Source organism: Mustela putorius, unplaced genomic scaffold (genome assembly GCF_011764305.1).
Source record: "Mustela putorius furo isolate JIRA1106 unplaced genomic scaffold, ASM1176430v1.1 tig00000174_pilon_pilon_pilon, whole genome shotgun sequence".
In the NCBI taxonomy this organism is placed as follows: domain Eukaryota; kingdom Metazoa; phylum Chordata; class Mammalia; order Carnivora; family Mustelidae; genus Mustela; species Mustela putorius.
Genome location: NW_025421304.1, coordinates 2,712,179 through 2,725,124, shown reverse-complemented (window position 1 = coordinate 2,725,124; position 12,946 = coordinate 2,712,179). Strand labels below are relative to the sequence as shown.

Below are 12,946 nucleotides of genomic sequence, written 5' to 3'. Positions count from 1 at the left end.
AGCTCACCCTGTCCCATGTTTTCGACGAGACAGCATCCACGTGCAAGTCACTAAGCCACAGAGTGATGTGAAGACTGGCAGAACAAATGCCACAAGTAAATACAGACAAGAAGCTGCATCTGAAAGGTTAGGAAGGTCAGAAAAACACAGGAAGGCTGTCTAAAGGAGGGAGAGAACTGTGTTTTCGGAGAGGGTGGAGAAACAGGCCCTTAACCCAGGGAGCTCACATGAGGAAGACTCTAAGCCCCAGAGCATTTGGCTTCAAAAACCAGAAGGGCAGGTGCCTGGGTGGCTCGGTTGGTTGGGCGACTAGTCATGATCAGGTCATGATCAGGTCATGATCCTGAAATCCCAGAGTCAGGGTCCCACATCCGGCTCCCTGCTTGGCCAGGAGTCTGCTTCTCCCTCTGCCCTCCCCTCTCACATGCACTCTCTCTCTCTAATGAATAAATACAATCTTAAAATAAATAAACAAGCAAACAAATAAAAACCAGAGGGGCTTATTTCTGTGAGTTTGTAAAATCAGTGGGACTTGAAACCTGGAAATTGGGAGGTCAGCTGACTCAGCACTAGAGGAGCCAGGAAGACAAGTGACAGCTGGGTCCCTGCCCTTAAAAAAACAACAGACTGCATTGAGAAGCAAAGTTAAAATGGCAGTTCACACAACACTAGGGGCAAACGGGATACAGATCTGTTCATACTGATTTCAGAGACTGTTGGGGGACTTCTCCAAAAACAAGGGAGCTAGCAGATGCCATTGTCCTCCACACCTCCCACCCCTGCATAAGCACCGAGCCACCTGCGGGGTTAGGGCTGCACAGACCCTTGCTACCTAACCCACTAGCAGTGTGCCACACCCATGAGTTCTCTTGAGGACTTGCCCATTCCAAGCCTGCCAGCCTAGGCCCTGGGCTCAGGGCAAATTTGTAAAAGCCTCAAACGCCCAGCCTAGCCATGGAGAACACACCTGCCACCATGCATGCCACATACATCTGCCGTGCCACACCCAGTTGTGTGCCCCCAGCCACGCTTGTGTTTTACCCAGCCACACCGCCCAAGCCAGCACTGCAAGCTCTGCCTAGCCAGACACCCACAGGTGCCATTGCACACCCTGCCTGGTCACTCCCACCAGCCACCTTCACGGGCCACGACCAGCCACACACTCCCCATCATCAGCAGGCACTGTGCCCAGCCACCAAGTGCCCAGCTGCTGCCACGCGCTACACCTAGCCACCAAGACACCCCAACCACTGCACTGCGCAGAGCAGCCTGCTCCAGCCAATGTTGTGTGCTGTGCTCAGCCTTGTGCCTCCAGCCACCGCAGGGCCTCAGGAGATCCTAGATCCTAGGACTAGTGGCCTAGGGCCAATCTAGCTAATATGGCCACCTTGCTCCTGAGTTCCCAGGTGGGCCCTACTCCCAGGAGCTGGCCTTCCTGGGTCCCACTAACACCACAGAGAACAAGTATAGCCAACAACAGGCAGAGTCAGTGTGGACAACAACACTGAAAGGAAAAGTAACTCCGACACAGCAGCAGGACATAAGCAACACACATCAGATACTCTCCTGAAGGGCCAAGGTTCTGAACAAGGAGACATCACATGACAGTGCACTCCAGGACCTCTTCATAGAGTCACTACTTTTAAGAGCTTTTTTTTTTTTTTTTTTTTTTTTTTTAAGCTGACTTATCTTAACACGCATAAACAGACATAGAGAGGCAAAGTGAGGAGATAGAAAAATCTATCTCTGATGAAAGAACAGGACATGGCTACAGCCAGAGATCTAAGCAAAAAGATATTAAGTAACATGCCTGACAGAGAACTTAAAGCAATGATTATAAGGATACTCACTGGACTTAAGAAAAGAGTGGAAGACATGCATGAGACCCTTAATACAGACACAAGGAATAAAACAGCGAGATAAAGGATACGATAAATGAAATGAGAGAAACACTTTTTTTTAAAAGACTTTATTTACTTATTTGAGAGACAGAGAGAGAGAGAGAGAGAGAGAGAGCGCGCGCACAGAGGGAGAGAGAGAAGCAGACTCCCCGCTGAGCAGAGAGTGGGGTGTGGGGCTTGACTCCTGAGATCATGACCTGAGCTGAAGGCAGACGCTTAACTGAACCATCCAGGTGCCCCATGAGAGACACACTTGATGTAATGAACAGCAAGACGGAAGAAGCAGAGGAACTGAATTACTGAACTAGAAGGCGGAGTAATGGAAAGTAATCAAGCTGAATAGAAGAGAGAAAAGAATAATGCAAAGCGAGAACAGACTTAGGGAACTCAGTTGCTCTATCAAACACAGTATTTGTATTACAAAAGTCCCAGAAGAAGAAGAAAAAGAAGAAGAAGAAGAGAGAAAGGAGAGCAGAAAATCTATACGAAGAAATCATAGTTGAAAACTTCTTTAATCTGGGGAAGGAAATAGATCTCCAGATCCAGGAGGCACAGAGAACCCCAACAAAATCAACAAAAGGAGATGCACAACAAGACATACTGTGAAATTAAATGCACTGTTAAAGAAAAAAAATGTGATAGTGATAAAGAAAAAAAAGAAAAAAAGGGAGTCAATAATTTACAAAGGAAACCCCATAAAGCTAGCAGGGGAATTTTTCAGAAAAACTTTGCAAGCCAGAAGAAAGTGGCAGGATATATTCAAAGTGCTGAATGGGAAAAACCTGCAGCCAAGAAATACTCTATCCAACATGGCTATCATTCAGTATAGAAGGAAGATAAAAAGCTTCCCCCAAACTAGGGGAGTTTATGAACACCAAGTCAGCTCTGCAAGAAATATTAAAAGGGATGCTTTTAGGGAAAGGGCAGACCAAAAGTGACAGTATTGAGGTAAAAAACACAAAAACAGTAAAAATGAATATTTCTGTAAAAAATCAGTCAGGGAAATCACCAAAAACAGGTTATAAAATATAATAATATATATCTAAAACATGAGGAGGGGAGGAGAAAATAGGTTTGACCATCAACTTAATATAGACTATTATATTCAGAAGAGGTTATATAAAAACCTGGTGGTAACCATGTACCAAAAAGCACTATAAATATGCAAAGAATAAAGAGAAAGAAATCCAAATATATCATTCAAGAAAATCAGCAAAACATGAAAGAGCAAAAGACAAAAAGGATCAGAGAAAAACTACAGAAACAACTACAAAACAAGTAATAAAATAGTAGTAAATATATATCCACCAATAATTATTCTGAATGTAAATGGACTAAATACGCCAATCAAAAGTTACAGGGTGAAAGAATAGATATAAAAACAAGACCCATCTATATGCTGCCTACAAGAGACTCGTTTTAGACTGAAAGATACCTGCAGATTGAAAGCGATAGGACAGAGGGATGCCTGTGTGGCTCAGTTGGTTAAGCCTCTGACACTTAAAATTTTTTACTTAAATTCAATTTAGGTAGCGTACAGTGTATTATTAGTTTCAGGGGTAGAGTGTAGCGATTCATCAGTTGCATAGAATACCCAGTGCACATTATATCAAGTGCTCTCCTTAATGCCCGTCATCCAATTACCCCATCCCCCCACCAACCTCCCCTCCAGGAACCTTAGGTTGTTTCCTATAGTTAAGAGTCTCTCTCGCTCTCTTTTTCTTTTTTTTAAAGATTTTATTTTATTTATTTGACAGATACGGATCACAAGTAGACAGAGAGGCAGGCAGAGAGAGGACGAAGCAGGCTCCCTGCTGAGCAGAGAGCCCGATGTGGGGCTCGATCTCAGGACCCTGGGATCATGACCCGAGCTGAAGGCAGAGGCCTCAACCCACTGAGCCACCCAGGCGCCCCAGTTAAGAGTCTCTTATGGTTTGCCTCCCTCTCTGTTTTTATCTTACTTTATTCTTTCCCTTCCCCTATGTTTATGTTTTGTTTCTTAAATTCCACATATGAATGAAATCATATGGTAGTTGTCTTTTGCTTAGCATAATACCCTTTAGTTCCATCCATATTGTTGTGAATAGCAAGATTTCATTTTTTTTTTAAGATTTTATTTATTTGACAGACAGAGATCACAAGTAGGCAGAAGAGTCAGGCAGAGAGAGAGGAGGAAGCAGACTCGGTGCTGAGCAGAGAGCCCAACATGGGGCTCAATCCCAGGACCCTGAGACCATGACCTGGGCTGAAGGCAGAGGTTTAACCAGTGAGCCACCCGGCTCCCCATGATTTCATTCTTTTTGATGGCTGAGTAATATTCCTCTGTGTGTGTGTGTTTATACCACATCTTCTTTATCTATTCATCTGTCAGGGGACATCTGGGCTCTTTCCTTAGTTTGGCTATTGTAGACACTGCTGCTATAAACATTGGGGTGCATGTGCCCCTTCAAATCACTATGTTTGTATCCTTTGGATGAATACCTAGCAGTGCAATTGCTCAGTCATAGAGTAGCTCTATTTTTAACTTTTTGAGGGACCTCCATACTGTTTTCCAGAGTGGCTGCCAGTTTGTATTCCCACTAACAGTGTAAGCATGTTCCCCTTTCTCTGCATCCTTGCCAACACCTGTTGTTTCCTGAGTTAATTTTAGCCATTCTGACTGGTGTGAGGTGGTATCTCATTGTGGTTTTGATTTGTATTTCCCTGATGTAGAGTGATGTTGAGCATTTTTTCATATGTCTGTTAAAAAAAAGAAAAAGAGTTGGAGGTTTCTAAGATTTTATTTATTTATTTGACAGAGAGTGAGAGATCACAAGTAGGCAAAGAGGCAGGCAGAGAGAGAGAAGGAAGCAGGCTCCCTGCTGAGCAGAGAGCCCGATGCGGGGCTGGATTCCAGGACCTTGGGATCATGACCTGAGCCCAGGGCAGAGGCTTAGCCCACTGAGCCACCCAGGCGCCTCTAGAAGCCTCCAACTCCTGATCTCAGTTCAGTTCTTGATCTCAGGGTCATGAGGTCAAGTCCCATATTGGGCTCTGGTCTTGGTGTGGAGCCTACATTAAAGAAAGAGAGAGAAAGAGAGAGAGGGAGGGAGGGAGGAAGGGAGAAGGAAGGAAGGGGAAAACGAAAGAAGGAGAGAATGAAAGAAAGAAAGGGAGGGAGAGAGGGAGGGAGGGAGGAAGAAGAGAAAATGAGAGGACAGAGAAACATCTATCATACAAATGGAGGCCAAAGGAAAGCCAGAGCAGCACTATTTATTTTGGACACGTTAAAACAAAGACTAACAAATGACAAAGATGGACACTATATAGTAAGTGTCCATCTTAATAAAGGGAACAGTCCAAGAAGAAAATATAACAATAGTAAATGCTTATGCAATCAATATAGGAGCACCAAAAAACATGAAACAGTTCGTAACAATCATAAAGGGACAAATCAATAACAACACAACACTGGCAGGGAACGACAACAGCCAAATCATGGAAAGAACCTGTATGTCCATCACCTGAGGAATAGATAAAGAAGATGTGCTGTATATATGCAATGGAATTTTACTCAACCATAAAAAGAAATGAAATCTTGCCATTTGCAACGACATGGTTGGAGCTAGAGAGTATACTACCAAGTGAACTAGTCAGAGAAAGACAAATAGCATATGACTTCACTCATGTGGAATTTAAGAAACAAGACAAATGAACATAGGGGCGAAAAGAAGGAACACCAAGAAACAGACTCTTTAGCTATAGAGAACAAACTGATGGTTACTGGAAAGGAGGTGGGCTACAAGAATGGGTTAAATAGGTGAGGGGTATTACAAAGGGCACTTATGGGGCACCTGGGTGGCTCAGTGGGTTAAGCCTCTGCCTTCGGATCAGGTCATGATCTCAGGGTCCTGCAATCAAGCCCCATATCGGGCTCTCTGCTCAGCGGGGATCCTGCTTCCCCCTCTCTCTCTGCCTCTCTGCCTACTTGTGATCTCTCTCTGTCAAACAAACAAACCAAAGAGCACTTGTGATGAGCAATGGGTGTTGTATGTAAAGTGATGAATCACTAAATTCTACACCTGAAACTAATATTACACTGTAGGCAACTGGAATTTAAATAAAAACATGGAAGAAAAAAAGATTAAAAAATAAATCACTAATTCAATTTCTCATTTAAAAAAAAACACCATGACTAAGTGGGATTTATTCTTTTTTTTTTTTTAATAAAGATTTTATTTATTTATTTCACAGAAAGAGAGAGATCACAAGCAGGCAGAGAGGCAGGCAGAGGAAGAGGGGGAAGCAGGCTCCTGGCTGAGCAGAGAGCCCGATGCGGGGCTTGATCCCAGGATCCTGGGATCATGATCTGAGCCGAAGGCAGAGGCTTAACCCATTGAGCCACCCAGGCGCCCCAGTGGGATTTATTCTTAAGTTGCAAGAGTCATTCAACATTTGTAAATCAATCAATGTGATGGGAAGTGGCCAAGCATTTAGAGCTTTTCTCTTACTTGGTTCATTGATCACACTGATATAGCACATCAATAAGCGAAAGGATGAGAAGCGTATGATCATTTCAACAAAGACAGCAAAAGCCTTTGACAAAGTACACCACCTCTTCATGATAAAAACCCTCAACAAACATATTTAGAGGGAACATACCTCAACACAATAAAGGTCATCTATAAGAAACCCAGAGCAAATATCATCCTTTATGGGGGAAAAACTGAGAACTTTTCCCCTAAAAAGTCAGGAACATGGCAGGGATGTCCACTCTTACCACTTTCATTCAACATAGACTGGAAGTCCTAGCCATGAAAGGAATCCAAATCAGTAAGAAAGAAGGAAAACTTTCACTATTTGCGGATACCATGATACTATAGAAAACCTGAGAGACTCCACTTAAAAAACTGCTAAAACATTCATTTCCCAGTTTGACACAACATGCAGGCTAATGGCCAGCTCTTATCAATGGAACGTGAATGGAAGTGACATACCTGCGCGAGTGGATAGACTACAGATCTTCCTCGACTTCTGATGGGGGGTCCCATCCTGATAAATCCATCAAATGCATTCAGTACACCTAAGCCACCCCATGACAGAGCTTAGCCTGGACCACCTGAAACGTGCTCTGTACATTTACAATTAGCATACAGCTGGAGAAAATCATCAAACACAGACTATTTCATAATAAAGTGCTGGATATCTCATGCATATATTGACTATTGCACTGAAAGTGAAAAACACAAAGGTATAAGTGCACTGGCTGTTCACCAACACGACTGCATGGCAGACTGGGAGCTGTGACTCGCTGCCGCTGCCCATCATCAGGAGAGACAGTCACGCTGCAATGTCACCAGCCCAGGAAAAGATCCAAACTCAAAATTCAAAGTCTAGTTTCTACTGAATGCATGCTGCTTTCACACCACTGTAAAGTGGAAGAATCCAAAGTTGAATGACTCTAAGGTAGGGACCACCTGTACTCCCCTTCTCTCCTACTCCTCTTGGCCAGTGGGATGATGCCAGGGCATCCTTAAAGCAACAGAATGCATTGGATCCCTGGCTAAATATGTGGTATGGAGTTCCCCCGCTGATCCACCATAACCATGGCATGAATGAGAAAAAAACTCCTTATCTGATGACCCACCTAGATTTTGGAGTTCATCTTTTACAGGAGAGAATTAACATAGTGTAACTTGTATGTCAAACGTACAGCAAGATCATGCAACTTCCCAGGGTCAAGAGACTGGTGACTGGCCAAGCATTTAGAGATTGTTTCTTAATCAGTATACCATGTCCTAACCCTAATAAAGAACAGTGTGATGGGATGGAAAGAAAGGGCCAACAGGGCTGGACTACTACGTCACCAAACAAGACACCAGAAAGGCCACGAAAAGAACCTGCCCATGGAATTTCAGATGCAGTAATCTCCTGGGAGTCTGTCAGTTGCCAGGATCCCCACCTGCCAGGCTGTCAGCCACCTACCCGTGTAAGCGCTTTTGGAGAGGCCTCTCTTCACTGTCTACAGTTCCTGCCCCTGCTCCACTAGGGAGATCAGCTCTGCTTTGGGAACAGGGCTCCCTGTGCATGGAGAGAGAAATGGGGCATGGGTACGCAGGGAAATACAAAAGGAGGTCTTGAGCACACAGGAGTATACACCTTTCACACACCACCATGAAACTCCAGAAAGGAAACAACTCTTTCCAGAAGGTGTTCCCTAATGAAGCCAGTAGAATTCAACCTCCTCGTGGATCAGAACTATCTGGAGATGTCTGGTTTGAACACAGAACGAATCAAACCAAATCTCTGGCGTAGGGACAGAACACAGGAAGTCTGAAAAGCCCCCCAGGTGATTCCAGGGCCGGAAGATGGCTAAAAACACTGGACTAAATCACCTGCTGAACGGCATCTACTGCTGTCAGATGTCCGAAGTTGGCCGTGACCTAAATCTGCTACCCACTCTGAAGAGCAAGCCTTTACTCCAAGTTGGGAAGACAGAGCTGAAGGTGGGGGCCTGCCGCCCGACCTGCTGCTGTAGCATCCCATGGCTACTTCGAGGATACCGGCCTGATGGCCTTGACCAAGCGAACAGACACGCCTCGATTGGCATCTGCCAGGCCAGGAGTCAGCGTCACCTCAGGGCTTCTCATCAGGCAAAGTCATTACGTCTTTCAGGGGTGAAATCAGCACGAGGGGGTTTCCTGGGACACACTCTAAATCCATTTTGCCAAATGTGAAGACTTAGAGACAGGAGGATTCTAGAGAAACCAGTAACTAAGGCACCAGGACCCTCAGAAACTCAGACTGGAAGATCCTATACTGAAGGCCAGAATGCATCCAGCTGTCCCACAGTGAATGGTCACTGGTGTCTGCTGGATGCCTGGCCCTGAGCTCAGGGAGTCGGGAGTGTCAAAGTTAAATCAGGCCTTCCTTCATCATGTCGTGGAACTGAATCCCTGTCCCCACTGGGACTTGGTGCCTGTTAGTCCCTCCACCTAGAATACTATTCCCTGTGCATCTCCTTTCAACAACTAGTCACAGTGGTCTCTACCACCATTTACTGCACTGATGACTGACCTCCAGGGAGAGACAATGTGGACAAGAGGCTGGGAGAGCCCCGTCAAGATAACCATCAGGACGTCTGGGAAAAGGGAGACCTTGGGCCTCCATCAGTTCGTATTCAGATTTCTGGGAAAATTCGCCATTTCAGGTTTCAGTGCAAAAATATTTGGGATTTACTGATTAGTACGTATAATAAATACATGTGTCATGCTTGCTATGTTCCCAGTTCTATTCTAAGCACTTCACAGATATTAGGTCACTTGGGCCAAGTCAAGGTTACTATAAAGAGATAATAAAATCAGGGCACCTGGGTGGCTCAGTGAGTTAAACCTCCGCCTTTGGCTCAGATCATGTCTCAGGGTCCTGGGATCGAGCCCCACATTGACCTCTCTGCTCAGCAGGAAGCCTGCTTCCCCTCACTCTCTGCCTGCCTCTCTGCCTACTTGTGATCCGTCTTTCTCTCTGTCAAATAAATAAATAAAATCTTTAAACAACAACAACAAAACTAAACAAAAAGACAGTAAAATAAAGTAACTGTATCAGGGCCCAGGAAGCTCACAGTGCCTCCTTAAGTCTGTGTGTTCTACAGCACTTCTTTCTGAAAGGGGAAATCGGCCAACAGACACAGGAGAGCTAAAGATGCAGCACCAAGCCCAGACTCTTCCAACAACAATCAGAAGGCAGGAAAGAGGAAGGAAAAAGGAAGAGCTTTCTTAGATGCCCATCAACACCATTTGATGACACGTCTGTACACTCTCTAAAATGATCTCCCTCAGCAGCAGAGAAGCAAGGCGCAGGCCTTAGGAAATAAGAGACAATTGTGCAGGTACCAGGGGCCAAAGCCATTTAGTTGAGATTGTGCCACTTAGAAAAATACCATGAGCACTGATGTCAAATATCTTCCTGTTTGTCTGATTCACCCACTTGGAGAACTTTCTATTACCCACAGGTCCTGCTAAATGGGCTGTGAGGACATTTGACCCAACCAAACTGAACCAATCACTTCAGTTCTTATGGAGATCTGGAATAAGGACATCAGATTGAGGCCAGCTTATGCTGGACACTTGGTAAAAATGTTGAGAATTACGTTTCTTATACAATAATCCCTGTTGCACACACAGCAAGGCCAATAAGAGGTTAGCACAGAATATGCTGAGGCTGTGGGGAGACAAGAAGGTGGGTCCCAGAGACCTTCATCAACCATGCTTAGAGAGAAAGAGTGGAATGAAAGCCTGTGGGTACCACTCAGGAGAGCACTGAATCCTTACCCAGTGAGGCCAGAAGCCCACATGTCTCCCACATCACCTCCCGGTATAAGGTCCCCTGGGCTAGGTCCAGATGTCTCCATTCCTCCCCAGTGAAGGTCATAGCCATGTCTTGCAAGAACACCAAAGCCTAGAACATCAATCAGAGATGGTGGGCGGCCATATATCTATTAGATGAGATGCGAACCTATTGGTAGGCCTTTCTGGACTTCTGCCGGAGGCCAAAGGTCTGAACCCCTGAGTATCTCCTGAGAACCTAGCTCTGTGCTGAGCTCAGGAGGGAGGTACATGGTGCCTCTGACAGAATAAAAGATGTGGAAGAGCAAAGCCTCCTGTGCAGGAAGCCACTAGAGAAAGACACAAAACCAAACGGTGGCTCAAAGCCAAGTGGAACAGAGTTGTATGTCTAATGAGAAGGGGCAAGATTTGCACCCAGTCCCTCGGGTCCAGCCATGGTGGGGGGTTTAGATTTAGTCTAAGTATGACATAGTCCCAGAGGGAAAAATCTTTCATTCCTCAATCCCTGATTGGACACTGGTCAGGTCCAGCACTGTTCGAGGCCTGGAGATGGAGCAGAGAACAGCAGCTCACACTCTGGGGCTGGGGAAGGGTCCCCATCAAGAAATTAAAGAAATGACCAAGATCAAGTCATATGGTCCTAAGACCTCAAAAAACAACAAGAGAATGAACTGATTGCGAACATTAGGGGACTTAGGTGGGGTAACCAGGGAAGGCCTCTCTCAGGGGACACTGGAATGAGGCTGGAGTGAAGTTGGGGAGCAGGCCAGGCGAGGAAAGATCAATCAGTAACATAAGTCCCAAAGGTAGTCAGAGCTAGGACGAGTGAACAGGAGGACTTGCTAGAGAGTAACTCCAGGCCTGTTGTGTTTACAACCCAAGAGACACAGCATTCCTGTATATTGTCCATAATGAATATTGGACTCACTCTTCAAGACAGGTCTCCCCCACTACCTGAAAGCACAGTGTTCCTAGGAAAACATCCCTAAGCCAAAATGCAGTCAAGTGAAAAGTATCCTCCAACTTTCTCAAGGTCCCCCTTACTGCTAACTTTGCTTTTAGGAAAAACTTATATTAGCACCTGTTCTCACCAACCAAAAGAAACTCCAAGAGGATTTTTGTTTTTGTCTTACTAATAATGTAGTCTCTCCTAAAAGCCAGTGGCTAAATCCAAACCTTTGGAAAGTGGGGGAACCTGAGTAAGAAAATGTGTTCTACAGGAAAATGGATTCTCTGCTGCAAGCTGCAAACCGGCTTCACTTGTAATACAGAGATGGCAACTGCAAACTTAAATCTGGTGACTGTCTTGTGTTCCCACCTGCCAATCAGAGAAGGAGCAATTCAAAAAACGCAGCTCCCATCCCCTCTCCCCGCTTCCAGCTGGGTAGAGGTCTCCGGCAAGGAGGCCCAAAGGCCAGACTCTCTCTGGTGTGAGCCTAAGAGCAGAGCAGGACCAGCTTGGTCCCCCTCAGAATCGCATCCAGGCTGATTGCTCTCTGAGCAATGAAGGACACATGTCACGCACATAAGCCCTCTGGTTCCCTCAACTGAGAGAGAATAATCCTTAATACACACAGTATTCCAATTTTAGACCCAGAGGAATAGAGGCCAATGGCTGCGGAAAGGCAAGTTGAGGTCAGAGGCAGAAATGCAGGCCTCCCCTTCTAACCTCTGATCCGGGTGCAGAACCCTGGGTTAGGAGTGATTAAATCTACCTCCCTCCACCACCGTATTCCTCCAGAACCTTCCGATCCAAGAACACTAAGAAGGAATGGTGACGATGATGAGGGAAGAGCAAGCAAGCTGAGGACAAAGCAGAAGCTGACACCCTGCAACCTCCCTCCCACCCCGCACTCCTGGGTGGGACATGTGTGACATTCTTCCAGGAATCTCCCAACCTTCTGCAAATACCTCGCTAGAGAGGAAAAACCACCTTAACCAGACAATGGGAAGGCCTCAAGGCCTCAGGTATATTTAAGTCCTTTCAGCATATGAAAGTTTTATTGAAACATCCCTTTTCCTTACATCCCACAACCCCACCAAATAAAACCTGTCACCCCTCACGACCCCGGGGCAACAGCTCTTTCTGCCCACAGGTCCGGTCTCTGTGCTTTAATTAAAAACCCCATTTTGCACTAAAGATGTCTCAAGAATTCTTTCTCCGTGGTTGGCTCTGGACCCCACCCCCACTGAACCTAATTTATATTCTAAAACTTCATCAGAGAGTCCCAGGGTCAATATCACTGTGGGCTGAACCCGGAGCACCCCAGCGCGTGAGCCTGTGCGACCCTCCACTCACCAGCTCCGGCGCCGCCATGACCCCCTCATGGGCGGAGCGAGACCGCGAGAAGCAGGGACTCAAGCGCGTCCAGCGGGCTCAGCCGACCCCTCACCCCAGCCCTGGGCCGGGTGACCAGGCACCTCGGTCTCCGCTGTGTAAAGGCTCAACAAGGTCCCCAGCGGGTGTCTCAGGAACGGAGGGCTAGTGTGGAGGCGCCGGACAGGCGAGAGGGACAGCCCCGTTACAGGTGCTGTCGGGCTCATACAAAACCGTGGATTTAGGTCCTATCCTCCTCACTGTCCTCTGCTCATTCTGGAAGACTCTTCTGAGTGCGGCCTCTCCTCAGCGCTAGAAGCAGAAGCGCAATTTGACATACCCCGTTACAACCAAAAGTCGCCGCAAGGAAGACGCTAGAAGGCCGGTCCACCGTGCGGCGGAAA

The 12,946-nt window shown here is 46.1% G+C and overlaps 1 long non-coding RNA gene across 1 annotated transcript in view; it reads right to left on the bottom strand.

Moving 5' to 3' along the window:
* The window catches only part of LOC106007102, a 24,447-nt gene extending 11,501 nt beyond the window's left edge, over window positions 1-12,946 (bottom strand). Inside the window, exon 1 of the long non-coding RNA XR_006605553.1 lies at window positions 12,525-12,946. This is a non-coding gene — a long non-coding RNA (uncharacterized LOC106007102). The remainder of the gene's footprint in view (window positions 1-12,524) is intronic.